Genomic DNA, 27,270 nt, shown 5'->3' on the forward strand with positions numbered 1-27,270 from the left:
CTTGGAAAGACATCCTTTGGATAGCCGAATATGCCTACAATAACTCTGTCCATTCGGGAACTGGGAAAACCCCGTTTTTTCTTTTATACGGTAGTCACCCTCGAACCTCGGAGTTGGATCCCCTCCAAGATCTTGAAACACCAGCAGTAGACTACCTGCATTCTACAATCACCCAAGCCTTTAAGGAAGCTGTTTCTCACCTTCAAAGGGCTAAAGAACAATACAAGAAAGGAGAAGATCAACATCGGAAGGAAGCCCCTCAATATCAAGTAGGGGATCAAGTCTGGTTATCCACCAAATATCTACCTCTAAAAGGGCCACGCACATTCAACCCAAGATACCTTGGTCCCTATTCCATCACTACCATAGTAAACCCAGTAGCGGTCAAGTTGGACTTGCCCCCGCACATGAAGATACATCCGGTCTTCCACGTCTCTCTATTAAAACCCGTGCAACCTCAAACCCGACTAACTAAATCTCCAAAACCCATCCTAGTTGATGGAGAACTCGAGTTTGAAGTCAAAAGCATTCTGGACTCCAAGATCTCCAAATCTAAACTATTTTACCTAATTGACTGGAAAGGCTACGGCCCCCAAGAGAGATCCTGGGAACCTGCTGAATATGTCCACGCTCCTCGCCTAATCAAAAGATTTCACCGAACATTTCCTGACAAGCCAAAACCCCCGGAGAAGCCCGGTTTGGGAGGGGCCTTGAGGGGGGGTACTGTCATGATCTCTGCTTCCAAAAGGTCAGGGTTTTCCCAACACCTTTGGAAGCAGATCCATAACCCAGGTTCCGAGTGCCAACCAGTCCCAATTGGGACCTTTTGGACCCAGTCCTGGCGCCAGTGGCACCAGGCTCATAAATATGCCCAGTCCCAGCGCTGGAAGCGCCGGGCTCATAATGCTTGGGTGGACTTACCTGCAGCAGACCATGCTGCTTACTTGCCTGCCAGTTGAGCCTCTGATCCTCTTCTGTTTGGAACTACTTTTCCTGTTGGGTGGGGCAGGAGCCACTCCCTAGGTTCAGAACACTGGAACTCTTCTGGAAAGCAGGAACTCTTTTCTTACCTAGGCATGGCTGTGGAAGGAGACACCTAAGCACTACAGGAGGCTATTTAAACCACACCCGATGGATGAATCTTGCTTTGCGTTATTCTGCATCCTCTGCAGCAGAACGCTCATTGTGTCTTCTGCATCTGATCCTGGGCCTAAGGAAAAAGGCTTACCATCCTGAATCCAGTCTTCAGCAACACCTATAAAGACAAGAAAGAACAGGTTAGCATTACGGTCTTCAGTGACAGCGCTTCACTTACCTGGTCCATCGGCTGTCACCAACGCCTCGCGCTGCATTCCGGCATCTGAAAGACAAAGGCTTACCTACTCTTCGTGCGCTCCGGAGGTCTTCGCACTGCATTCCGGCATCTGAAAGACAAAAGCTTACCAGCTCTTCGCACGCTCCGGAGGCCTTCAGCGCTGCATCCCGCATCTGAAAGACAAAACAAGGTGCGTTTAAAGACATTGGAGAACTTTAATACTCACGTGCCATTACTCCTTTCCACATCTAACCCAGTGGGTATTCCGGCACCCTGCAGCCGCTCCGAACTTGTACCTGCAAAATAAAAAGACAGTTAGAGCGCATCGTGAAGCAGGCAACAAGCGCTTACTTACGTGCTTCCAGGCGCTTCCATTCATCACACAGGCTCCATCTTCAACTCACTTGAGCCCGTCATCCGCCATCGCCGGAACCCTGCAAAAACAAGAGACATCATTACTAAAGACTTTTAAAGACATTAGAATTACTCGAAACTTACCGTTCGTGCAGTAAACGACGGACAGCAGTCCTCTGAAGTCAAGAGGCCTGTTCCCCTTATCCAGTGAAGAAACTGGTTACAGCACCCTGCCCCGAGGCAGATGGAGAGCACGGCGTTCACTTACCTAAGGTGAGAGCGTTAACCTTTGGGGTTCTACAGGAGAAGAGAAAGGGAAGAAGAGAGAGACATTCAATAACCCAGTTCATTAATCCCATATTTTCTATCTGCAGACATCTTACCCTTCGAGTCAGACATACAGTGCACAGAGGTCCAGCCCAAAGAGCCAGCCGTGTGTTACACATCACCTTTGAAGATACGGTATACGCCCAGTCAAGATCGGCGCCTCTACGGGAATCAGGTGAGCGTTACAGCTGCCTGCACATCAGCCAGGGGTGCTGTTGCTGTGACCACCCCAGCTGGAACCGAAGACTCCCGACTGGGATTCCATCGCTCCACAGCCCAGCCCCAGGACCCAGTTGCCCACCCATTCCTGCCTCTGGGGTTGTCATGTCGGGCACTGCAACATCTGGCACCACTGACAACCCCCGGCCAGAGAGGCAGAGGGGCACCAGCTTCAGTGCCAGGGAAGTTGGTGTCCTGGTAAAGCAAGTCCTGGGGCAGTATGATGCCCTCTTCGGAAGTTCCCGCGCCGACAAGGAAGGACGGACTCAGATCTGGACTGACATCATGACTGCCATCAACGCGGAGGGGGTGGCAGTCCGCGACTTACAACTTGTCAAGAAGCATTGGGAGGACTTCAGGTCCAGGACCCTGAACAAGGCCCGGTGCCTCTTGAAGGCAGCAGATGCTAAGGGGCGCCGGGGCCACTTGTCGGAAGATCAGATGAGGGTGCTGGAACGCATATCCCCAGCGCTCCACGTCCAGGTCCTTGAGAGGCAGACCCGTCTGGAGTCGAGCGGTAAGTGTACATGCATCATGATTGTGAGCTGTGCATGTGGTGATGTTTCAGTAGTGTGCAGGTTGCACATCTGTTTGTATGGGGTCGAGTATGGGTGGGGGTGTACAGGGCCATGAGGCTAACACATGCGAGGGCTGTAATGTGTGAGACATGGATGGTGCTTGTGTGTGTAGGCTTGCATGCCAAATGCAGTTGTGTGGGCACACATGTTTGGATGAATGTGTATGTAAGTAGACATGTTCGTGATGTCACGCATGTATGTTGTTTTCAGCTGCATGTATCAGCACTGTGTACATGTGCATTTGTGTGTATTTGACAAGGGTGCAACAGTGATGCAACATGGATGCATGTGACAGCGGGATGTGGAAGCCTGATTGGCAGATGTGACATGGATGCCCATCTGAACACTGCAACACTTGGCAGAGGTGTACACATGCATGCAAGTGTGGTGGTATGTGTACATGTGTAGTGCACTTCCTGTGTTGCATGTGATGTCTGGCTCAGCTTTGCCTGCTCATGCTGTTGTATGTGTATGGATGGTGCTGGCAGTTGCGATATGGCTGTGGTATGGCTCATGTGTGCGAGATGAAATGACATGTGTGTTGGGGATTGTGATGGCATGTCTGAGGTTTGCCAATGCCACTCATGTACAACTGTCATGTGTGTATGTGTCCATTGTACAGTGCCCTGATGCCTGTTTTTTATTTCTCCCTGTCTGCAGCGTCAACTGATGAAGAGGGCGGAGAAGGTGCTGTGGAGCACAGTGGCGGGGATCCCACCGCCATCCGGAGACGCAAGGCCCGGCTCCCCTCCCATGTTGTGATCTCGTCGGGGAGTGAGGAGTCTGGTGCCGCGTCCCAGGCCGCAGCTGCCGGGGGGAGGTCCAAGAGGTGGAGGTTGGAGTTGGGCTCCTCGGCAGCAGAAGGGGCAGCTGGGACCACACAGGGCCCAACGGGGGAAGATGCCACGGAGTCATCCAGGTTGGTGGGGGGTTTGGTGGAGGAGGAGGCCGTGCAAGCAACAGAGACGGGGTCTGGAGGTAGGGATCCCACTGGTGCTAGTGGTGCAGTGCAGGACCAGGGACAGGAGGCAGCACAGGCCGCCGCAGAGGTGCCTGTGTGCAATCCTGTCCCTGATCCTGTCCCTGCATCATCTTGCACCAGCAGGGATGCCTACGTCCAGACCCGTTTTCAGGCAGGGGATGAGCTCACGACAACTGGCCTTCCTCTGCCTGCGGACGTGGCTATCCAGGTCCGGGTTGAGCCTGTCCTGACTGGTGTGGCGTTGCGTCAACGGGCCATGCGAGGTGACCTGCAGTCTTTTCATGAGGAGACTGCACGTCATCTCGAATGGCTCGTTGACCGCGTCGGCCTACTGGGACAGGTCACCCAGGCCAGATTCCTCCGTTTGATGGGGCTTGCTGCGACCCCCTCCTCAACTGAACCCCCTATGCGCCAGTCGTCCTCCGTGCCATCTTCCCACCCATCAGTCACTTGGGTGCCCTGTGGAGCTGCCTCTGACGGTGCGGCCAGGCTGGTGGAGGAGGCATCCCTGCCACAGTCGGGAGTCGGACGTCCAGCAGGGGTGGCCACATCAACGACTGCACCCCAGCAAGCGGAGGATGTGCAGGCAGCAGGAGGCAGTGCACGAGCAGAGGCACAGCAGCAGCAGCAACGTGGTAGGAGCCATGAAGGCTCGGGGCCTTCAACATCGGAGGGGCAGGCATCGGCCGGAGGGCAGGAGGACCCAGGACAGAAAGTGTCTTCCGCGTGGCAGCGGTTGGGCCACGCCATAGATGCGGAGCGGCAGCGGGCGGAAGAGGCACGGCTCACGATGGTCAGGGCGGAGAACTCCATGCAGAGGGCCCTGAGGCGGGCCGAGTGCCTCGAGGCAATCCGCAGGGGGTTGGAGGTGGACACGTCGACGGCCCTGCGGACCCTCGGGGCCATGGAGGAGGACCGCCTCCGTGACATTGAGCAGGAGTTTGATGATGCCCTGGCCCGGGACATCCAAAAGTGAGCCGTCAGACTAGCCCGCTGCCCTTGTACATAGTTATGTAGTTAGTGTTAGGTTTCCTTTGTATTTGAATTATTTTTGGACCTTTTGGACAATGGGCCACATTTTTGTATATAGTTTTTTTTATTAGTTAGTGTAGTTAGATAGGTTTCATTTCTTCTGTTGGGATCATGGACCCTGGCTTGTTCATCTGTACATAGTTCACTGGTGGATTTTCTTTTTCTTTTACAATTTAACCATGGAGCAATGGCTTTCAATTATAATTTTCCATTGGATTTTCTTTTGTGGACTGTGACTTTGGACACCATTCTTTTGGATTATGATTTTTGGTTTTGCTTTTTTTCACGGACATGCTTCTTTTCATTTTTTTTCATTCCCATTTCTGTTTGTTTATTTTTGATTCAATTTAGGTTTCCTTTAATACATATTTTTTTTATCAAACTTCAATGTGTAGTATCATCTCATTGGTTTCATGCATATCATGATATGGGTTTTGAGATTCACTGACACCCATTGGGTGTATGCGAGGGTCATGTGTTCGTTTCCAAACTTGCAATTGGTGTTCTATCATGTTATTGCCATTTCTAAGTGGGTGGATGCAATACTCAGGTGGGTGTTTTGCATTTGGAGGCTGACCATAGGGACCAGGGATCTAGATTGTGATGACATGTTGGCTGGGGAACATGAGTTGGGGCCTGCTGGCAGGTGCCCCACAGTGCTGGGGGGTGGGGGTGCAGGGGAACATGAGTTGGACATGAGTGGAGGCCTGCTGGCAGGTGCCCCACAGTGCTGGGGGGTGGGGGTGCAGGGGAACATGAGTTGGACATGAGTGGGGGCCTGCTGGCAGATGCCCCACAGTGCTGGGGGGTGGTGGTGCAGGGGAACATGAGTTGGACATGAGTGGGGGCCTGCTGGCAGGTGCCCCACAGTGCTGGGGGTTGAGGGTGCAGTGGAACATGAGTTGGACATGAGTGGGGGCCTGCTGGCAGGTGCCCCACAGTGCTGGGGGGTGGGGGTGCAGGGGAACATGAGTTGGACATGAGTGGGGGCCTGCTGGCAGGTGCCCCACAGTGCTGGGGGGTGGGGGTGCAGGGGAACATGGGTTGGACATGGGTGGGGGCCTGGTGGAGGCTGCCCCTGCACTGCTGGGGGGTGGGGGTGGTGGTAGACATGAGTGGGGGCCTGGAGGCTGCCCCTGCACTGCTGGTGGGTGGGGGTGGTGGGAGACATGGGTGGGGGCCTGGTGGAGGGTGCCCCTGCACTGCTGGGGGGTGGGGGTGATGGGAGACATGAGTGGGGGCCTGGTGGAGGGTGCCCCTGGTGGCTGGGGGTGATAGGGGACATGAGTGGGGGCCTGCTGGAGGCTGCCCCTGCACTGCTGGGGGGTGGGGGTGGTGGTAGACATGAGTGGGGGCCTGCTGGAGGCTGCCCCTGCACTGCTGGGGGGTGGGGGTGGTGGGAGACATGGGTGGGGGCCTGGTGGAGGCTGCCCCTGGTGGCTGGGGGGTAGGGGTGATAGGGGACATGAGTGGGGGCCTGGTGGAGGCTGCCCCTGCACTGCTGGGGGGTGGGGGTGGTGGGAGACCTGGGTGGGGGCCTGGTGGAGGGTGCCCCTGCACTGCTGGGGGGTGGGGGTGATGGGAAACATGAGTGGGGGCCTGGTGGAGGGTGCCCCTGGTGGCTGCGGGGTGTGGGTGGTGGGAGACATGGGTGGGGGCCTGCTGGAGGCTGCCCCTGGTGGCTGGGGGATGGGAGGGATGGGAGACATGACTGGGGGCCTGGTGGAGGGTGCCCCTGCACTGCTGGGGGATGGGGTTGGTGGGAGACATGGGTGGGGGCCTGCTGGAGGCTGCCCCTGCACTGCTCGGGGGTGGGGGTGGTGGGAGACATGGGTGGGGGCCTGGTGGAGGCTGCCCCTGCTGGCTGGGGGGTGGGGGTGATGGGAGACATGAGTGGGGGCCTGGTGGAGGCTGCCCCTGCACTGCTGGGGGGTGGGGGTGATAGGGGACATGAGTGGGGGCCTGGTGGAGGCTGCCCTGCACTGCTAAGGGGTGGGGGTGGTGGTAGACATGAGTGGGGGCCTGCTGGAGGCTGCCCCTGCACTGCTGGGGGGTGGGGGTGGTGGGAGACATGGGTGGGGGCCTGCTGGAGGCTGCCCCTGGTGGCTGGGGGGTGGGGGTGATGGGAGACATGAGTGGGGGCCTTCTGGAGGCTGCGCTGCACTGCTGGGGGGTGGGGGTGGTGGTAGACATGGGTGGGGGCCTGGTGGAGGCTGCCCCAGGTGGCTGGGGGGTGGGGGTGATAGGGGACATGAGTGGGGGCCTGGTGGAGGCTGCCCCTGCACTGCTGGGGGGTGGGGGTGGTGGGAGACATGGGTGGGGGCCTGGTAGAGGGTGCCCCTGGTGGCTGGGGGTGGGGGTGATGGGAGACATGAGTGGGGGCCTGGTGGAGGGTGCCCCTGCACTGCTGGGGGGTGGGGGTGGTGGTAGACATGGGTGGGGGCCTGGTGGAGGGTGCCCCTGGTGGCTGGGGGGCGGGGTGGTGGGAGACATGGGTGGGGGCCTGCTGGAGGCTGCCCCTGCACTGCTGGGGGGTGGGGGTGATAGGGGACATGAGTGGGGGCCTGGTGGGGGCTGCCCCTGCACTGCTGGGCGGTGGGGGTGATAGGGGACATGAGTGGGGGCCTGGTGGAGGCAGCCCCTGCACTGCTGGGGGGTGGAGGTGGTGGGAGACATGGGTGGGGGCCTGGTGGAGGCTGCCCCTGGTGGCTGGGGGTGCAGGGGGACATGCGTTGGTGGGCAGTAGTGCAAGGTGACATGTGGGTTGGCTGGGGGGCATGGCCATGGTGGATGGGGTGCCTGCAGGACATGTGCAGGGTAGGCCCCTGTGGTGTGGGCCACCTGCAGGGGCCGTGGAGGGTGTAGAGGAAACACCTGGGAGGACCCACACGTGCAATTCACGTGTGGTGCTCCCCGCGCACCCCTGTAATACACGTACCCTGATGGAATCGAGTGTGATACTTTCCGCGCACCCCTGAAATACACGTACCCTGCTGATTTTGCGTGTGATACTTCCCGTGCACCCCTGGAATACACGTACCCTGCTGATGTCGCATGTGAAACTTCCCGCGCACCCCGAAATACACGTAGCCAGGACATTTGCGTGTGGAACTTCCCGTGCACCCCTGATATACACGTACCCTGCTGATATCGCATGTGAAACTTCCCGCGCACCCCAAGATACACGTAGCCAGGACATTCACGTGTGGAACTTCCAGCGCACCCCTGGAATACACGTACCCTGCTGATATCGCGTGTGAAACTTCCCGCGCACCCCGAAATACACGTAGCCAGGACATTCGCGTGTGGAACTTCCCGCGCACCCCTGATATACACGTACCCTGCTGATATCGCGTGTGAAACTTCCCGCGCACCCCAAGATACACGTAGCCAGGACATTCGCGTGTGGAACTTCCCGCGCACCCCTGGAATACACGTACCCTGCTGAATTCACGTGTGAAACTTCCCGCGCAGCCCTGATGTACACGTACCCTGATGGAATCGGGTGTGGAACTTCCAGCGCACCCCTGAAATACACGTACCCAGCTGAAATGACGTGAGGTACTTCCCGCGCACCCCAGTGATACACGTAGCCCGCTTGCCGTGCTGGTACAGGGTTAGCGCAGCCCTTTGCGCTGGATTGGGGATTCTGATGGCTTTCCCCTGCGCGAGAGGCGTTCTTGGGGGCGTAACTGGCGCTGCTGCAGGGTCGCTGCGCCACTGTGCGCCACAGCTGGTTTTGGTAGCTGGAATCCATGAATACGCTGTTCGCGGAAATGGATTTTAGCGCATGCGGCTGGCGTAGGGATTCGCACACGCACACTGTGCGCCAGCCGCGTGCACCACTTGTGCGCTAAATTCTCTGAATTACCCCCTTTGTGTTTTGTCTATAATAAAACAATTATGTAGTAAGTGGGTTTTATTATCTACTTATCACATGTTTCACAGAATGCAAAAGTCTAATAAGAAAACAGTTATCATTTCACTATTCAACATGGCAAGTTTATGAATATTGCACCTCCATCATGTATGCTGCACACAATGCCTATGTTTTTACATGAGCACCTTAGTATACTGGATGGACGAATTAGCACTTGATATTTATTCCAATAATCCTTGACACTTTTTTTTATTAACATTACAATGAGAAACCCTTGTACAGACTTTTCATGGAAGATAAATGCACATGTGATGTCATCAGTGATGTCATCAATGACATTTGTGATGTCATCTTTGATGTCCTGGGTGTTAGTCTTAGCAGTGCACGGTGGTGGCATGAGTTTTGGTTGCTTAGCTTACCATAACTGACGAATTTAACAAAGTTTTTTTAACTGAATTTCATAGGTTTTTAGTAGCAAAGCTTAACAATAGTAACTTTGACTTTATGTACATGTAATATGGAACATACTGAACCACTTCTACTGAATGTAATGTCCGCGAACATTTTTGATGTCTGCGGACATATTCGGACAACAGTACCACTACCTAAAAAGTCTGGGGGGAGGGCATGTTTCATTGTTATATTACAACATGATAACATTTAAAAAATTCACAAAGTAGTACAAATACATATTATATGTAGTAATACATAAGAAATGTAACCCATATATGTACCACACTAACCATTCATTTAAATACAATATATTCTAAAATGGAATATACCAAGAGAAGATAAATAGGCTTTCAACATAATTACCTGACAGACATTCCACAACTAAGACCAAGACCAGACCTACAGACTACTCAGAACATATTTAACCTGAAATAGTAAGCGTACATCATTTTACTCATATCTTTATAAACTTTCTGTATTAGATTAAAAAAAAAAGATATATATATATATATTTTTTCTCACAGAAATGTCTAGTACTCTGGAATGGCTAGAGGAGCACTTCCCACATGACATAATGTCAGAAAATAGTGAAGCTAATGGTACACACTTTACAATATAAACCATTTAAGTGTTATTATTTTATATATATTTAACATATATATTTCTTTTTGTACAGAGCATACCAAAATAGAAAATATGTCTGAAGAAACTGTTATGGAAAACACGCTTGACAGCTTAAAAGAAAAAATTGATTTATTATTGAGCAATTTTAATAATTTGAAAACTTTTGTTGAGGATCATTTTAAAACAAAAACCTCATACCATTGTCCCATATGTACTTGTCCCGCCTCACCATATCCCAGTCAATTATCCCCAAACCCTCTCCATAATCCAAAATGTTTTGATGAGACTTCCATCCCTTCTTCACCTGATATCAATCATGTTGAAACCCCTAATTCTCCTGTTTTTGTTTCTGTTTCTGCCTCACCTTCTCTGTCATAAATTATTAATATATGTAAAATAAAGTTACATTTTTATATTGTGTTGTAATTACTTCCCATTTTTTATTTTTTTAAAACAATGTAGATGTTCGCAGACAGCGCGGGTGCTGAAATGTTCGTAAATAAACGAAAATGGAGGTGTACTGAAGAACACTATACCTGTCTGTATTGTTCGCTAGCAAGTTGAAACTGTTCTAAGAACCCAATTGGTGTCCTGAAATGTTCGTAATTAAACGAAAATGGAGGTGTCCTAATAAAGAACACTATGCCTGTCCGTACTGTTCGCCACCAAGTTGAAACTGTTCTAAGAACACAAACTGTGTCCTGAAATGTTCGTAAATAAACGAAAATGGAGGTGTCCTGAAGAACACTATACCTGTCCGTATTGTTCGCTAGAAAGTTGAATCTGTTCTAAAAACCCAATTGGTGTCCTGAAATGTTTGTAATTAAATGAAAATGGAGGTGTCCTAATAAAGAACACTATACCTGTCCGTACTGTTCGCCACTAAGTTAAATGTTCTAAGGACACAATTGATGTCCTAAAAAGTTTGTAATCAAACGAAAATGGAAGTGTCCTAAAGAACACTATATCTGTCCGTAGTGTTCGCTAGCAAGTTTAAACTGTTCTAGAACATACTCGATGTCCAAAAATGTTCGTTTGATGTGTGACACACTTTTAATTAATTCAGGACCCGAACACTGTCCGTAGAACATCACTGCGTATGCGCACACCAATGTCCGTACATTTGGTGTCCTGCGGACAGGAGCTTCCTTCGCGTACCTGTTCACGAAGGGATCATGTGACCACGCCCATGCTGATCACGTGTTCTGAATGCGGACACTGGTCGTGTCTCCGAACAATTTAAAAGTACATTTTCGAGTAATCCACAATATCTTTCCATAAAAACTCATCATGGCACAAGTCCCACATAGTAATCCTGAGTTTCTACATATCTTTTGAAACTTTTTGAACCCTTTTTTGTGTTCGATCTGTCCGCGGACAGCGCGCATGTCCGCGAACCATGTACAAGCACCCCTATAAAAGACCACGCCCTAGAGCTTATTCTCATTGTGTTTCTGGCTATTCTTCAGAGCACAGCTATTTCTCCAGCAACTTGCTGATTCCACCATCGAGATGGCATCCCTGGCTGCAGAACTGCCACCTGGTGCTGCACCTGCTTCAGCACCACCCCACCCCCTCCACCACCACCTTCCCAAGGGCCTGAAGAAGGGAACAGGAGTGAGGATGCAGATGAGGAAGAAGAGGATGATAAGAATGAGTTAGAGGAAATCCCTACTACCCGCACTAGACGTGAGTCTTGGGTGTGGCAGTTATTTTCCATTTATGGGAATGATCCTAAGGCTTGTGCAAACCGTGTTATCTGCAATGAGTGCAAAATGATACTCAGTCGCGGGAAGCACGGTTCGTACAGCTTTGGGACCATGAAGCGACACCACAGGTCATTTCACTCTGGGGCTATTCGCAAGGTTGTACCTTGTGAAGAACGTAGTAGGTTGATTTCCTCTACTTCATCCTCTGTTTCTGATCCTGTCACCACAAGGACCAGCGTCTTCCTCAAGCTGCCTCACAGGCCATACAGAATTATGATGACCCTTACCTTTCGAGGGTCACAGTTGTATGTATGTACTGTGACACAGTACTCTGCAGGGGGGAGCGACTTCGGAGTGCTTTTGAGACTATCGTCTCAGAAGACCTGCTCACTACCCAAATAAAACCCACTCTACATCTTCCTCTCTCAGCTCACCCTTTCTTATCCCTGTGGTTGGTGTCCCCCCTTTACCCTCCTTTCCCCTCCTCACCCAGTGTGTCGTGTCTAAAAAACCAAAATAAAATATAAAATTACAAACATCAAAAAAAAATAAGGCTATTTTCACAGCCGCCTTTCACAGTTAAAAAATAGAAGTGAAGATAAATAAAGCAGGGCCCTTTGTATTTCTTAAAAGTCAGCGGACAGTTCGCGAACATTAAAAAAATTGGGGTGCTGCCCTATTGTTACCATTGCATTTTTCTCTGGGAGGAAGTGGTGGCTCTGAAAAGAGCCTTTGGGAGGTGTTTGTATGTCAAAAATTATAAATACTTAACACCTACTTCAAAATGGATGCTGTATTTCTAAAAAAGGTTGCAATGCATTTTGTACATTTCTCAGAAAAATCTGATTGCCAGCATAAGTAAGATGGACTCCATCTCTGCGAAAAATGTATGTACTACGAAACATAATATTTTCATTGTGAAAAGAGGACATGCCAAAATCTCTTAGAAATGCAAAAACAGCCTTATTAACATTGCGCCTTGCTTTTTCCATTTGTGGACCAAATGAAGAAGAGCGAAACCACATTTGTCTCTGCGCAATCCGTGAAAATATTATTTGAGAATTAGGAAACATGTCCATGACTTTCCCAAGTCCTTCTTTCATAGCAAATTGCAAAGAAATTCCAGACACATGTCCTAAACTGTTCGCTCCACAATGAATTACAATTATGTCTGGATGTTGCTTTGTTTCCAAAGTAGCACAGAGAGGTACCAAGTCCAACCACTTCATTCCACATACTCCATGCCAGTGTACTTCCACATGTGGGAATCCAAGATCTATAGATACTCCACAGCTTTCTGCATGCACCTTCAACCAATGTATCCACAAATCTCCCAAAATCCAAACAATCTGTTTTCTTAAACACACAGCCATAGCTATCTGTTGTTCTCTCAGCAAAAGAGTATCTGAGAAACTCTCTCCTGGCACAACACACCCACTAAACTTTCCTGACCAATCCCTTTCACTGCTCATTCTCAGTTGCATGACTTCTGAACCCAAAAATCCCCGGATGTAACTCCCGATGTCCGCGAACTACCGCCATGTCCGCGAACATATCGTAACATGAACAGCCCTTCTACCATTTCCACTTCACTCTCTGTGCCATTCCCTCATTGGATGTAGCTAAGAAATCACATGACCATGCACCAATCACATTCAAGACCTCTACATCTAACTGCATCATCATAGATCAGCACTGCAAATGTACTGTGAATCTCTCTGAGTTCAAGTGTCATATCATTGGCAAGCACCATCTACAAGAAATACTGTACAAGTCTCCAAGATTTCTACTTACAGCTCCATGCATATCCATATGCATGAACACAAACTACAGGTATGCATATTTTCTGTACAGTAGATGAACACATTTTCAAACTGACTTTTAGCTTGTGTAAACTGTAAAATGAATCTACTGTCTTTTTCCAATTTCCTAAAATCAATTATCACTTATAAACCTTTATACTATTTACTTTCTTAATACACACACCATCAAATCATGTTAAACTAACATTTTTTAAATGAAATTTATAGACTACATATATTGAATCAAAATTGCAAGCATGCACACTCTATGTTCCAATCTCAAAAAATAATACTTATACAATTACATTTTTTATTTATTTATTTATTTGATTACTTTAATTTAAGCATGACATTAAGGCACTATTACCTAGAACAGCTTAGTCACAGAGATGGTGGTATTCAGTGGTACATTATGAATTTCTCAAGACATACTAAAGATATGTTGTTTGTTACAGTTACTCATTGCAATACAATTTGTTCATTAAAAACATATCATATGTATTGAACTGGTGCAACGTATCTTATGTGATTAAGGTAGTTTTAATGGTTTTAAGGAAGGCGCTGAGGATTTCAATTAAAAAAATCAATATCTAAATTAAAAACAATGCTATATACAAACAAAATTACTAATTTGTTTATTTTACAATTGCAGTGAAGACCATTCTCCAGAAAAGAAGCAGCCGAATTTCAAGAACAAAGAAGAACAAAGAATTAAACTGCTCATTTCAGAAAAAAAGTAAGTAGAATATCACCATAATATTTGTATTATTACTCAAACATACTGTCAAATTAAATTATGCCATTTCTGTGCCTAAAAATAGAGATTGTGCACCATTCTGTCCAAAAATCCCCATGTCTTAAACAGCTATTTACAGACAGAATGGTGCAGAAATTCCTACTTTTGAACACACAAATTACCCAACTCAAGCGCTAGAATGTTCATATTATAGAACAAACAACTGTTTTTATTGTATACATTAGATTTACAATTTGTATTTCTCCACACCACTAGCTTATTTTTTCTGTCATCTGAATCTGAGTTTAGTAACATATTAATTGAAGAATACACATCCCTTCTAGTTGTAGTTCCCAATGCACAATCAGACACCAGTATTTTAGCCAAAATGTTCCGTCACAAAGTCCTTCAAAATCTTATAAAAACAGGAGAGAAATCAGGTTCAATGCTTAAAACCTATCGTAGGAAATTAATTTTAGAAGCGTTGATAGATAGTGCAATTCTTCTCAAACGAAAGTTATTTATTTTAGTGTTAAACAAAATGAAACCACTAACAAAACGAATAACTAAATTACAAAAAAAACTTCTCAATAAACAAAATGTCAACAGAAAGAACTTCTTAAGTATCTGCGGAGGTGAATGGAGTCACACTACAAGCACAGAACAATACTTTAATGAAGAAGCGTACAAACAAAAACAAATACAATTGCCATACATAGCAGTGGTCGAGGTTCTGAAAAAGTTAATAATACCATAATGGAACAAGAAGTACTCCTTACAAAAATACGCCCTGAAAACTTAGAATTACCCCTCCATTCAACTGAATCAGAACGTCTAGTGTACAAATGGCCATGCACGTCAATATGTAACATTCCTAAACAATTTTTCAAGTCTTTACGCCAATTCCTCAATCAATATGTAAAAAGCAAAGACAAAATCAAAATTAAACTACTGCAAAATATGGATACCTGCCCAGTGCGCAAATACACAGGACTACAAGGACATTCATTGGCCTGCATTACAGGACCTACTTGTAAAACCACCTTCCATGATATCAAAAGGATATCAACACATCATTCAACTATAAGAAATCTAGTCTATAAACTGTACTATGCTAAAAGTCCTGCTTTAGCACTAGCAAAGTTAAATAACATTCTTCTACATGGTACAGCAAAAGACCTACTTCAAGAAATTGACTATATCCAGAAAAAATATTTTGGAAGTGAAAGCCATTTACAGAATGAAATAGTTTTAAACCAAATTAGCAACAATTCTACACATGGCAACCTTTTGCTAAACACATACAAAAATGAAATACTAAAATTTAAAAGTACATCAGCTGAAGTACCAAACCATGTATGTGTATGTTGCCGCAGAACTTTTTATAAACGTAACACAAAAACTGTAGACCTATCATATAAAATAGAAGACAATGAAGATTCTAAGGGGGTAATTCATAGAATTCGGCGCACAAGTGGCGCACGCGGCTGGCGCACAGTGTGCGCGTGCGGTAGTCTGCGCCAGCCGCGTGCGCCGAAACACATTCAGGCGCACAGCGTATTCATGGATTCCAACATCCACAACCAGCCGTGGCGCAGAGTGGCGCAGCGACCCTGCAGCAGCGTCAGTTACGCCCCCAAGAACGCCCCTCGCGCAGGGAAAAGCCATCAAAATCCCCAATCCAGCGCAAAGGGCAGCAGCAAACGCAGAGCGGGGAGCGTGTATTTCAGGGGTGTGCGGGTGTTCTCACACGCGATAGGCCTGGGTACGTGTATTACAGGGGTGCGCAAGAAAATCTACACGCGATTGGGCTGGGTACGCGGATTTCAGGGGTGCGCGAGAAATGCTACACGCGATTGGCCTGGGTACGTGGATTTCAGGGGTGCGCGAGAAATTCTACACGCGATTGGCCTGGGTACGTGTATTACAGGGGTGCGCGAGAAAATCTACACACGATTGGGCTGGGTACGTGGATTTCAGGGGTGCGCGAGAAATGCTACACGCGATTGGCCTGGGTACGTGGATTTCAGGGGTGCGCGAGAAATTCTACACGCGATTGGCCTGGGTACGTGTATTACAGGGGTGCGCGAGAAAATCTACACGCGATTGGGCTGGGTACGTGGATTTCAGGGGTGCGCGAGAAATGCTACACGCGATTGGCCTGGGTACGTGGATTTCAGGGGTGCGTGAGAAATTCTACACGAGATTGGCCTGGGTACGTGTATTACAGGGGTGCGTGAGAAAATCTACACGCGATTGGCCTGGGTAAGTGGATTTCAGGGGTGCGCGAGAAATGCTACACGCGATTGGCCTGGGTACGTGGATTTCAGGGGTGCGCGAGAAATCCTACACGCGATTGGCCTGGGTACGTGTATTACAGGGGTGCGCGAGAAAATCTACACGCGATTGGGCTGGGTACGTGGATTTCAGGGGTGGGCGAGAAATGCTACATGCGATTGGCCTGGGTACGTGGATTTCAGGGGTGCGCGAGAAATTGTACACGCGATAGGCCTGGGTACGTGTATTACAGGGGTACGCGAGAAAATCTACACGCGATTGGGCTGGGTACGTGGATTTCAGGGGTGCGCGAGAAATGCTACACGCGATTGGCCTGGGTACGTGGATTTCAGGGGTGCGCGAGAAATCCTACACGCGATTGGGCCTGTGCGAGTGGGGCAGTGTATTACGTGGGTGTGCGGGAAGTTGTAGAGGTGAAATGCCAGTGTGGGTCCTCCCAGGTCTCCCCTCTACCCCCTCCACGACCTCTGCAGGCAGCCCACACCACAGGGGACTACCCTGCACCCCTGGTCATGTCCCGCAGGCAGCCCATCCACCATGGGCATGCCCCCCAGCCAAGCCACATGTCCCCTTGCACCCCCACCCCCCAGCACTGTGGGGCACCTGCCACCAGGCCCCCACCCATGTCTCCCAGCACCCCCACCCCCAGTCACCAGGGGCAGCCTCCACCAGGCCCCCACCCATGTCTCCCACCACCCCCACCCCCCAGTCACCAGGGGCAGCCTCCACAAGGCCCCCACCCATGTCTCCCACCACCCCCAGTCACCAGGGGCAGCCTCCACAAGGCCCAAACCCATGTCTCCCACCACCCCCACCCCCCAGCACTGTGGGGCACCTGCCAGCAGGCCCCCACCCATGTCTCCCAGCACCCCCACCCCCAGTCACTAGGGGCAGCCTCCACCAGGCCTCCACCCATGTCTCCCACCACCCCCACCCCTCCAGTCACCAGGGGCAGCCTCCACAAGGCCCCCACCCATGTCTCCCACCACCCCCATCCCCCAGCCACCAGGGGCAGCCTCCACCAGGCCCCCACCCATGTCTCCCAGCACCCCCACCCCCCAGCACTGTGGGGCACCTGCCAGCAGGCCCCCAACCATGTCCCACTCATGTCCCCTTGCACCCCCACCCCCCAGCAGGCCCCCACTCATGTCCCCTTGCACCCCCACCCCCCAGCACTGTGGGGCACCTGCCAGCAGGCCCCCACCCATGTCTCCCAGCACCCCCACCCCCAGTCACCAGGGGCAGCCTCCACCAGGCCCCCACCCATGTCTCCCACCACCCCCACCCCTCCAGTCACCAGGGACAGCCTCCACCAGGACCCCACCCATGTCTCCCACCACCCCCACCCCTCCAGTCACCAGGGGCAGCCTCCACAAGGCCCCCACCCATGTCTCCCACCACCCCCATCCCCCAGCCACCAGGGGCAGCCTCCACCAGGCCCCCACCCATGTCTCCCAGCACCCCCACCCCCCAGCACTGTGGGGCACCTGCCAGCAGGCCCCCACCCATGTCTCCCAGCACCCCCACCCCCAGTCACCAGGGGCAGCCTCCACCAGGCCCCCACCCAAGTCTCCCACCACCCCCACCCCTCCAGTCACCAGGGGCAGCCTCCACAAGGCCCCCACCCATGTCTCCCAGCACCCCCACCCCCCAGCACTGTGGGGCACCTGCCAGCAGGCCCCCAACCATGTCCCACGCATGTCCCCTTGCACCCCCACCCCCCAGCAGGCCCCCACTCATGTCCCCTTGCACCCCCACCCCCCAGCACTGTGGGGCACCTGCCATCAGGTCCCCACCCATGTCTCCCAGCACCCCCACCCCCAGTCACCAGGGGCAGCCTCCACAAGGCCCCCACCCATGTCTCCCACCACCCCCAGTCACCAGGGGCAGCCTCGACAAGGCCCCCACCCATGTCTCCCAGCACCCCACCCCCCAGCACTTTGGGGCACCTGCCAGCAGGCCCCCACCCATGTCTCCCAGCACCTCCACCCCCAGTCACCAGGGGCAGCCTCCACCAGGCCCCCACGCATGTCTCCCACCACCCCCACCCCTCCAGTCACCAGGGGCAGCCTCCACCAGGCCCCCACCCATGTCTCCCAGCACCCCCACCCCCCAGCACTGTTGGGCACCTGCCAGCAGGCCCCCAACCATGTCCCACTCATGTCCCCTTGCACCCCCACCCCCCAGCAGGCCCCCACTCATGTCCCCTTGCACCCCCACCCCCCAGCACTGTGGGGCACCTGCCACCAGGCCCCCACCCATGTCTCCCAGCACCCCCACCCCCTGTCACCAGGGGCAGCCTCCACCAGGCCTCCACCCATGTCTCCCACCACCCCCACCCCTCCAGTCACCAGGGGCAGCCTCCACAAGGCCCCCACCCATGTCTCACACCACCCCCACCCCCCAGTCACCAGGGGCAGCCTCCACAAGGCCCCCACCCATGTCTCCCACCACCCCCAGTCACCAGGGGCAGCCTCCACAAGGCCCCCACCCATGTCTCCCAGCACCCCCACCCCACAGCACTGTGGGGCACCTGCCAGCAGGCCCCCACCCATGTCTCCCACCACCCCCACCCCTCCAGTCACCAGGAGCAGCCTCCACAAGGCCCCCACCCATGTCTCCCACCACCCCCACCCCTCCAGTCACCAGGGGCAGCCTCCACAAGGCCCCCACCCATGTCTCCCACCACCCCCAGTCACCAGGGGCAGCCTCCACAAGGCCCCCACCCATGTCTCCCAGCACCCCCACCCCCCAGCACTGTGGGGCACCTGCCAGCAGGCCCCCACCCATGTCTCCCACCACCCCCACCCCTCCAGTCACCAGGGGCAGCCTTCACAAGGCCCCCACCCATGTCTCCCACCACCCCCACCCCTCCAGTCACCAGGGGCAGCCTCCACAAGGCCCCCACCCATGTCTCCCACCACCCCCAGTCACCAGGGGCAGCCTCCACAAGGCCCCCACCCATGTCTCACACCACCCCCACCCCCCAGTCACCAGGGGCAGCCTCCACCAGGCCCCCACCCATGTCTCCCACCACCCCCACCCCTCCAGTCACCAGGGGCAGCCTCCACAAGGCGCCCACCCATGTCTCACACCACCCCCACCCCCCAGTCACCAGGGGCAGCCTCCACAAGGCCCCCACCCATGTCTCCCACCACCCCCAGTCACCAGGGGCAGCCTCCACAAGGCCCCCACCCATGTCTCCCAGCACCCCCACCCCCCAGCACTGTGGGGCACCTGCCAGCAGGCCCCCACCCATGTCTCCCAGCACCCCCACCCCCAGTCACCAGGGGCAGCCTCCACCAGGCCCCCACCCATGTCCCCCACCACCCCCACCCCTCCAGTCACTAGGGGCAGCCTCCACAAAGCCCCCACCCATGTCTCCCACCACCCCCAGTCACCAGGGGCAGCCTCCACAAGGCCCCCACCCATGTCTCCCAGCACCCCCACCCCCCAGCACTGTGGGGCACCTGCCAGCAGGCCCCCACCCATGTCTCCCAGCACCCCCACCCCCAGTCACCAGGGGCAGCCTCCACCAGGCCCCCACACATGTCTCCCACCATCCCCACCCCTCCAGTCACCAGGGGCAGCCTCCACCAGGCCCCCACCCATGTCTCCCAGCACCCCCACCCCCCAGCACTGTGGGGCACCTGCCAGCAGGCCCCCAACCTTGTCCCACTCATGTCCCCTTGCACCCCCAACCCCCCAGCAGGCCCCCACTCATGTCCCCTTGCACCCCCACCCCCCAGCACTGTGGGGCACCTGCCAGCAGGCCCCCAACCTTGTCCCACTCATGTCCCCTTGCACCCCCAACCCCCCAGCAGGCCCCCACTCATGTCCCCTTGCACCCCCACCCCCCAGCACCGTGGGGCACCTGCCAGCAGGCCCCCAACCATGTCCCACTCATGTCCCCTTGCACCCCCACCCCCCAGCAGGCCCCCACTCATGTCCCCTTGCACCCAGGTCCTGACGAAACGCAATCATGGCAGTAATGGGCAGCATACCCAGCACAAACACCCAGCCAAGGATTGCATCCACCCACATAGTAGATGCAATTACATGATACAACCCCAATGGCAAGTATGTAAATGAACACATGTCCGTCACACACACATACACAATGGGTGCAAGTGAATGTCAAAACCCATATCATGACATGCATGAAACCAATGAGAAAATACCACAAATGTAAGTAATAAATATATGTATTAAAGATGAAAATGAAGTAAAGAAATAAAACACACAACAATGGGGATGACAAAACAAATGGTCCATGTCCGAGAACTAATAGAAAAAATCAAAAAACAAAGGAATCCAAAAACTAATGTAGTCCAAAGCAAAATAATGGGGGGAAAAATAAGGAAAAACCATTGCCTCATGGTGAACACAAATATAAATCCAACAAATGTTTTTCAAACATCAAACTATGCACAAGAATATCCCAGGGTCCATGAGCCCAACACCATAAATGAAACCTACTACTACTAACTAATAAAAGAAATATATACAGAAAAGTGGCCATTGTCCGAGCGGTCCGAAAAAAACTTAAAAAATAAAGGAAACCTAACACTAACTAACTAAAGAACTATATACAATGGCAGCGGGCAAGTCCTGCGGCTCACTCTGTGATGTTGCCGGCCAGGGCATCATCGAACTCCATGTCGATGTCCCGGAGGCGGGACTCTGTCCTGGCCCCGAGGTCTCGCAGGGACAACCCCGTGTTCACCCCAAACTCCCTGCGAGCTTCCTCGAGGCACTCAGCCCGCCTCAACGCCCGACGCATGGAGAACTCCGCCCTGACCATGGTGAGCCGCTCCTCTTCCGCCCGCTGCCGCTCCGCACCTATCCACTGGACCAACTGCTCCCACACGGAAGACACTGCCATCCCAGGGTTCTCCTGCCCTCCGGCCGATGCCTGCCCCTCTGATCTTGATGGCCCCGAGCCATGATGCCTCCCACGTCGAGCCTGCTGCTGCCTCCGACGCCACTGCCTCTGCCAGCACGACGGCATCCAGGCTGATGGAATCCACCGATGCCGTCGTGCACGTGCCCTGCCAGATGATGCCGGCACATCCTCCATCTGCAGGGGGACAGTTGCTGGTGTATCCACCCCTGCTGGACCTTCGACTCCCGACTGTGGCAGGGATGGGGTCCCCACCGAGCTGGCTGCGTTGGTCGGGGCAGGTCCACAGGGGGCCCTGGTGGCATCTGGGCCAGAAGACGGCATGGAGCACGACTGGCGCATGGCCTCCACAGAGGAGGAGAGGGTCGCCAGAAGGCCACACACATGTAGGAAACCCCTGACCATGGCGGCTCCCCAATGGTTCACGTATGCACGGTGCTCTTCGTGATGATGTGCATGCTCCTCCCGGGAAGCATGCACCTCATCACGAATGCCAGCCGTGCGCAACGCGACACCAATCAGGACCCTCTCCACACGGCCAGGGGTCCCCTCGTCCGCAGGTAGAGGAGTGTCAGATGACATGGACATCTCCCCTACCTGCGGACGGGCCTGGGATGGGGCATCCCTGCTGGTGGATGGTGGTGCAGTCACAGTGTCAGGGACAGTGACATGCACAGGCCCCTCCACGGCGACCTGTGCTGCCTCCTGCCCCTGGCCCTGGACTGCACCACTTGCACCAGCGGGGATGCCCCCACCAGGCCCCATGTGTGGCTCAGTAGCGGCCTCCTCCCCCTCTGTGGAAACCACCAACCTGGATGTCTCCACGCCGTCTTCCGCCGTTGCAAGCCCCTGTGGGGGCTCACCCACCCCTTCCGCTGCAGCCGTGGCGGCATCCCCGCCGCTCTGCTCCACAGCGCCTTCTCCGCACTCTTCTTCACTTGCCACTGTGTAGAGGGAGACATAGAACACAAGCATCAGGGTACTGTACAATGGTCCCCTAGACAGGAAGCAATAGCAGATGAGTGGCACTGTCATACATCACTTCCATCATGTCCCTCCACAACACATGGGTCAGTGCAGGCAAAACACATACAGTAACAGGCATGGCGCATGCCATGGACATTGGCATACATGACCAAGGGACTCATGATTCATACAATGTTGGTTTCAAACTCACATGCATCATGGGTCTTGCCATCACATGCACACACCTCACCGTAGTTCCATCCATCTGGCCTCGTACACCACAGACGCAGTGGATACAAGGATGACTAGGCTGCATCAGTGAATCTGAACATTGTCACAGACATGTGTCATGCATCCATGGCATTTACAAGTCACAGACACGCAGGTCAGACACACACACATGGACACCATACGTGTACATGGGACCAGCACCCATCCCTCACCCCCACCCATGTCCAGGAACAGAGACTGCCATGCTTCCATGTGTCCATTCCGCACAGAGCCCCCCATGTTGCAATAGAACACATGCACCGACCATGTGGTTCACACATCACTGTACTCACATGCCTGACCATGATGTCCCTGCACACACACATACGTACATGGCCTATGTCACACATACAGGCAGGTATCAGACAACCAGCACACTGCAACATGCCCTGTCTCACACAGCAATGCTTGGCCACTTACCGCTCAACTCCAGATGGGTCTGCCTCCGAAGGATCTGGGCGTGGAGCGCTGGGTCTACGCGTTCCAGGACCCCCATCTGGATGTCACTCAGGCGTGCCCGGCCCCCCTCCGCGAGGCGCCGGGCCTTATTGAGGGTCCTGGACCTCAAGTCCTCCCAGCGCTTCTTGATGTGCTTGATGTCGCGGGTTGCCACCCCCTCCGCGTTGATGGCAACCACTACATCGTCCCAGATCCTCTCCCGTCCTTCCTTGTTGGCGCGTGGTCTTCCGAAGAGGGCATCATAATGCCCCAGGACATGCTCCCCCAGGACACCAACTTCCTTCTCACTGAAGCTGGTGGCCCTCTGCCTCTCTGGCTGGGGGTCGCCACTGGTCTCAGATGGCGCTTGCCCCGACATGGCGACCCCCGAGGCAGGCGTGGGTGGGCAACTGGGTCCTGGGGCTGGGCTGTGGAGCGATGGTATCCCAGTCGGGAGTCTACTGTTCCAGCAGGGGTGGACACAGCAACTGGACACCTGCAGATGGCTGATGTGCAGGCACCAAATGGCAGGGCACGGTGGCAGCAGGCAGGCAGGCAGGCAGCAGCAGATGGCACGTGGGAGGCTGCTCGGGGCACTGCGGGGCAGTGATTCGGCCTTCTGGGCAGGAGCGTGGTCTCCCGTGTGTTTTCGCGTGGCCAGCTTGATACGGAGTGATTTGGCACGTGAAAAATCTGCATGTCAGCGTGTAATTCGGGGAAAGGCCCTTAGCGCGTAAGCGCGTCTGCACGCATATGCATTTTCATTGGACAGAAGGCCCCTCCAGCGCAAGCGCCCCTGTGACGTGACGCGTACAGACGTGCATGGGCATTACAGCGCAAGTGAAAAAATGCACGTCCACGTGTAATGCGCGTAAGCGCGCGTGAAAAACTGCACGTCCGCGTGTAATGCGCGTAATCGCGCGTGAAAAACTGCACGTCCGCGTGTAATGCGCGTAAGCGCGTGTGAAAAACTGCACGTCCGCGTGTAATGCGCGTAATCGCGCGTGAAAAACTGCACGTCCGCGTGTAATGCGCGTAATCGCGCGTGAAAAACTGCACGTCCGCATGTGACGTGACGCGCGCGTGCGTTTCCCTCAGCACGGGTTAAAGGTGAGCGGGCCCAGCAGTTCGCTGTACGTGACTTTCGTGGAGACCGACGTGTGTTGCTGCTTCCAGTTGTTTCGCGCGCCAACTACTTCACAGCTCTCAAGGACGTATCTCTTCTTTTGGCGGGGGTATTGGTTACGCGTGTTTTTCTGCATCGCGCTAGTCAGACGGTGAGTCGCAAACGCTCCTTTTCCCACTGCGGGTGCCCCTGTGTATTGCACCCATTTTCGATGTCATCGTAGCCTGCGTGTCCCACGCATACGAGTTATTCGTGTTACTGGGTGCCACCGCGTACTGCGGGAGGTTAAATCCACACACGTAGGCTGCAGGGTTGCGTGCACGGTTTTACTGCAGTTTTGGGGTGCCTGAGCGTTGCGTGACCCGTCACCACATCACCGGGGTCACATACAGCCTTGCAGGTGCAGGGGGGCTGTTAACATCTTGCTTCCCACCCCCTTCACCCCAATTGCCCAGGTCAATTGTGCTGTACACCTCCCATTGGCACCACTCCATCTGTGCCAGCACTATTACATCTGTGCCATGGTTGGGAGGCCACCAAAGGTGAGGGGCGCCTCAGCTGGGCGTACTCCTCGTGGCGGGCGTGGTCGGGGACGTGGCCGTGGTGACCAGGGTGTAGGGGGACTCCAGGGTGTCCAGGGCAGCCACAGAGGGGGAAGAGGCAGGGGTGCGCCACTTGAGCACAATGTTGTGCCATGTGTTGGTGCAGCCATGCCACCACCCCCTGTGGTTCCGGGGGATGCAGCTCCTGCATCTGGCACTGGCACCCGTATGACCCGGCAGTCCGTTCCATCGACTGCCACGGGCCCAAGGGAAGCGATAGCTGCAGGTGCAGCTGTGGACACCGCCACCCAGGCTCAGGGTCTGCCAGCGCAGGCTGCGTTGGCACTTGAAGAGCCCTTGGTAGATCTCCAACAGGCCAGGGGGTAAACCATAGGGGCACGCCGGGCTGCTCAGACCAAGACACGTGTCCCTGGGGCAGTCATGTCATCTTCTGCCCCGAACAGCCGGGTGTTGGCAAGTGCAGGGGCAGATGCACCAAACAGCACCCCGGTTATGAGTCTGCCAACCAGGACCGTTGCGGTCAATGACCCTGCCACAGCTGATGTTGCTGCGCAGGGTCCATTAGTGGGCACCCAGCTGCCACTGACACAAGTCAGGCCTTTGGTCATCCCTCCACCTGCCACTCCCTCGGCTCAATCCACCGAACCCACTGGCCATACTGGTCAGGGCGGCATTAGCCAGCCAGGGTCTGCGCCACAGTCCAAGAGGAGGAAGGTTGCACCTGCAGCACAGGCTGGGACCCCACACACAGCCACGACCTCCTGCACGTCGAGGAAGAAGCCTTTCTGTAAGCAGGAACTGGACTTCCTCGTGGACTACGTGCGGGGACACAGCCGTGACATGCTAGTGGGTGCCAATAGTCAGACTACGGCTGCCCAACGTGACACCCACTGGAAGCATGTTGCGGAACATGTCAGTTCATTCGGCCATGAGGTGCGCACGGCGCAGGAGTGCAAAAAGCGCTGGAATGACATCAAGCGCAGCACTAAGGCTAAGCGTGCCTCAAATTACAACTTGACTCTGGTGACTGGCGGTGGGCCTGCACCAGAGGAGGAAGAACTCACTCCGCATGAGGCTCTCGTTGCGGAGTTCATACCACCAGAATTGGTCGAAGGTGTGGGAGAGATGCTGGACTTTGATGCCCAGTCCAGTGAGTGTTGATGCGTAGTTGTTGAGGACGTGTGTGTTTCACTTGTGGGATGTGTTGTGCATGATTGCTGCTACATGTGACGTGTACATGGTTCTGATGTGTAAGTAATGCAATGCTACCGTCATGCATGTCTCCTCTGCCTGCATGCGGGACTCCATGTGGGCATGCTCCCTTGCCCCTCCTCCGCCACTCTGCACCCCAGTTCCACCTTTGCACTGGTCTGCTACATTCTTGCCAATGTGTAGTTTCTTGTTCATGTGTCCTGTTTAGATGCTAACTTCCAGCTTAGAAACTGCCAGACATATGCCGTGTGGTACAGCCTTAGTACTCGATGCAGGTTATCCCACTTGTACTGTGCATGGGTCAGATGTCCCGCAGGGACATGAGTTCCCATTCATGCTCCATGTGCATTGCACGCATGCCCCTATGTGTCCTTGACTGGATGATCACTGTAATATGAGTCCTTGGTTACATACATTGCCTGCCATATTATCGGCCTCCCCATGTCAACTGTGGCTCAGTCCTGCGTTGCACACATGTTTAGGCTCTGACAATCTGTGTGGCTCACAGGCCTCAGCCTGTTCAATGGCCAATGACTCTGTCCAACTCTTGTCGTGTCTTCTTCACACGTGGCCGGCCTCCGGATCTTCCATCATGTGTCCTGCCCACTGTCCCAGCATCATTTGCAGTGTTGTAATTTGAATCACATTAAGCTGTTGATGCCAGTCAACACTGCTTGTCAATACACAGGTGTATGGGCAGCCTTTTGATACCATGCTAGGCATCCCTGCTTTGGTACTGGGGTGGAGGGGTGCTTGGCTTCTAGATATGGTACACATTGAATGCTCAATGCACGTGATGTCTGAATTTGACATTGCACTGCCTTCACATTTCCTGGCACACACCATGGAGTGCTTGTACATGTAGGTAGTGAGTGGCGTACACATTTTCAGCACTGCATAGACCCACTTCCATGCAAACTGCCACCTTTCAACAGGTCTGATCACAGAAGCTATTCAAAGTAGACCCAGCATGCATGCCAGGTCATATGTTGTGTGTCACATGTCTGCCGGATGCCTTTGCTGTCGGTGTGTGTGTGTGTGTTGTGTGCTTCTGACATGTGTAGTGACCTTTTCCTCTCTATTTTTCAGGTGATGACGCAATGGATGCAGAGGATGGTGTTGTCATGCCAGACACAGGGTTGGTAAGACCACATCAACCCAGCACTAGTGGGGGTCGTGGGGTGGTAAAAACCCCCAAGTGCTGCAGTCCATCCTGTCTCTGGCTGCCTATGAGTCCAGCCTTGATGACGACTCTGACGTCCATGTTGAGTTGGATGAGCATCAAGTCCATGTGTCAGGGGTGAGTGATTCTGATGTGGACACTCCTCTGTCTGCGACACCTGCACTGAGGGATCAGACAGTCTTGGTTCCTCCGCCCGTGGTGGATCGGGACGCAGGGTCACCCTCCACACCAGTCACTGATGTGCCTGGGACATCACGTCGACGGGGGCATGTAGTCGTGCAGCCGCAGGCGGTGCCAACA

Source organism: Ambystoma mexicanum, chromosome 10 (assembly GCF_040938575.1).
Source record: "Ambystoma mexicanum isolate Mex_15411 chromosome 10, UKY_AmexF1_1, whole genome shotgun sequence".
NCBI lineage: Eukaryota > Metazoa > Chordata > Amphibia > Caudata > Ambystomatidae > Ambystoma > Ambystoma mexicanum.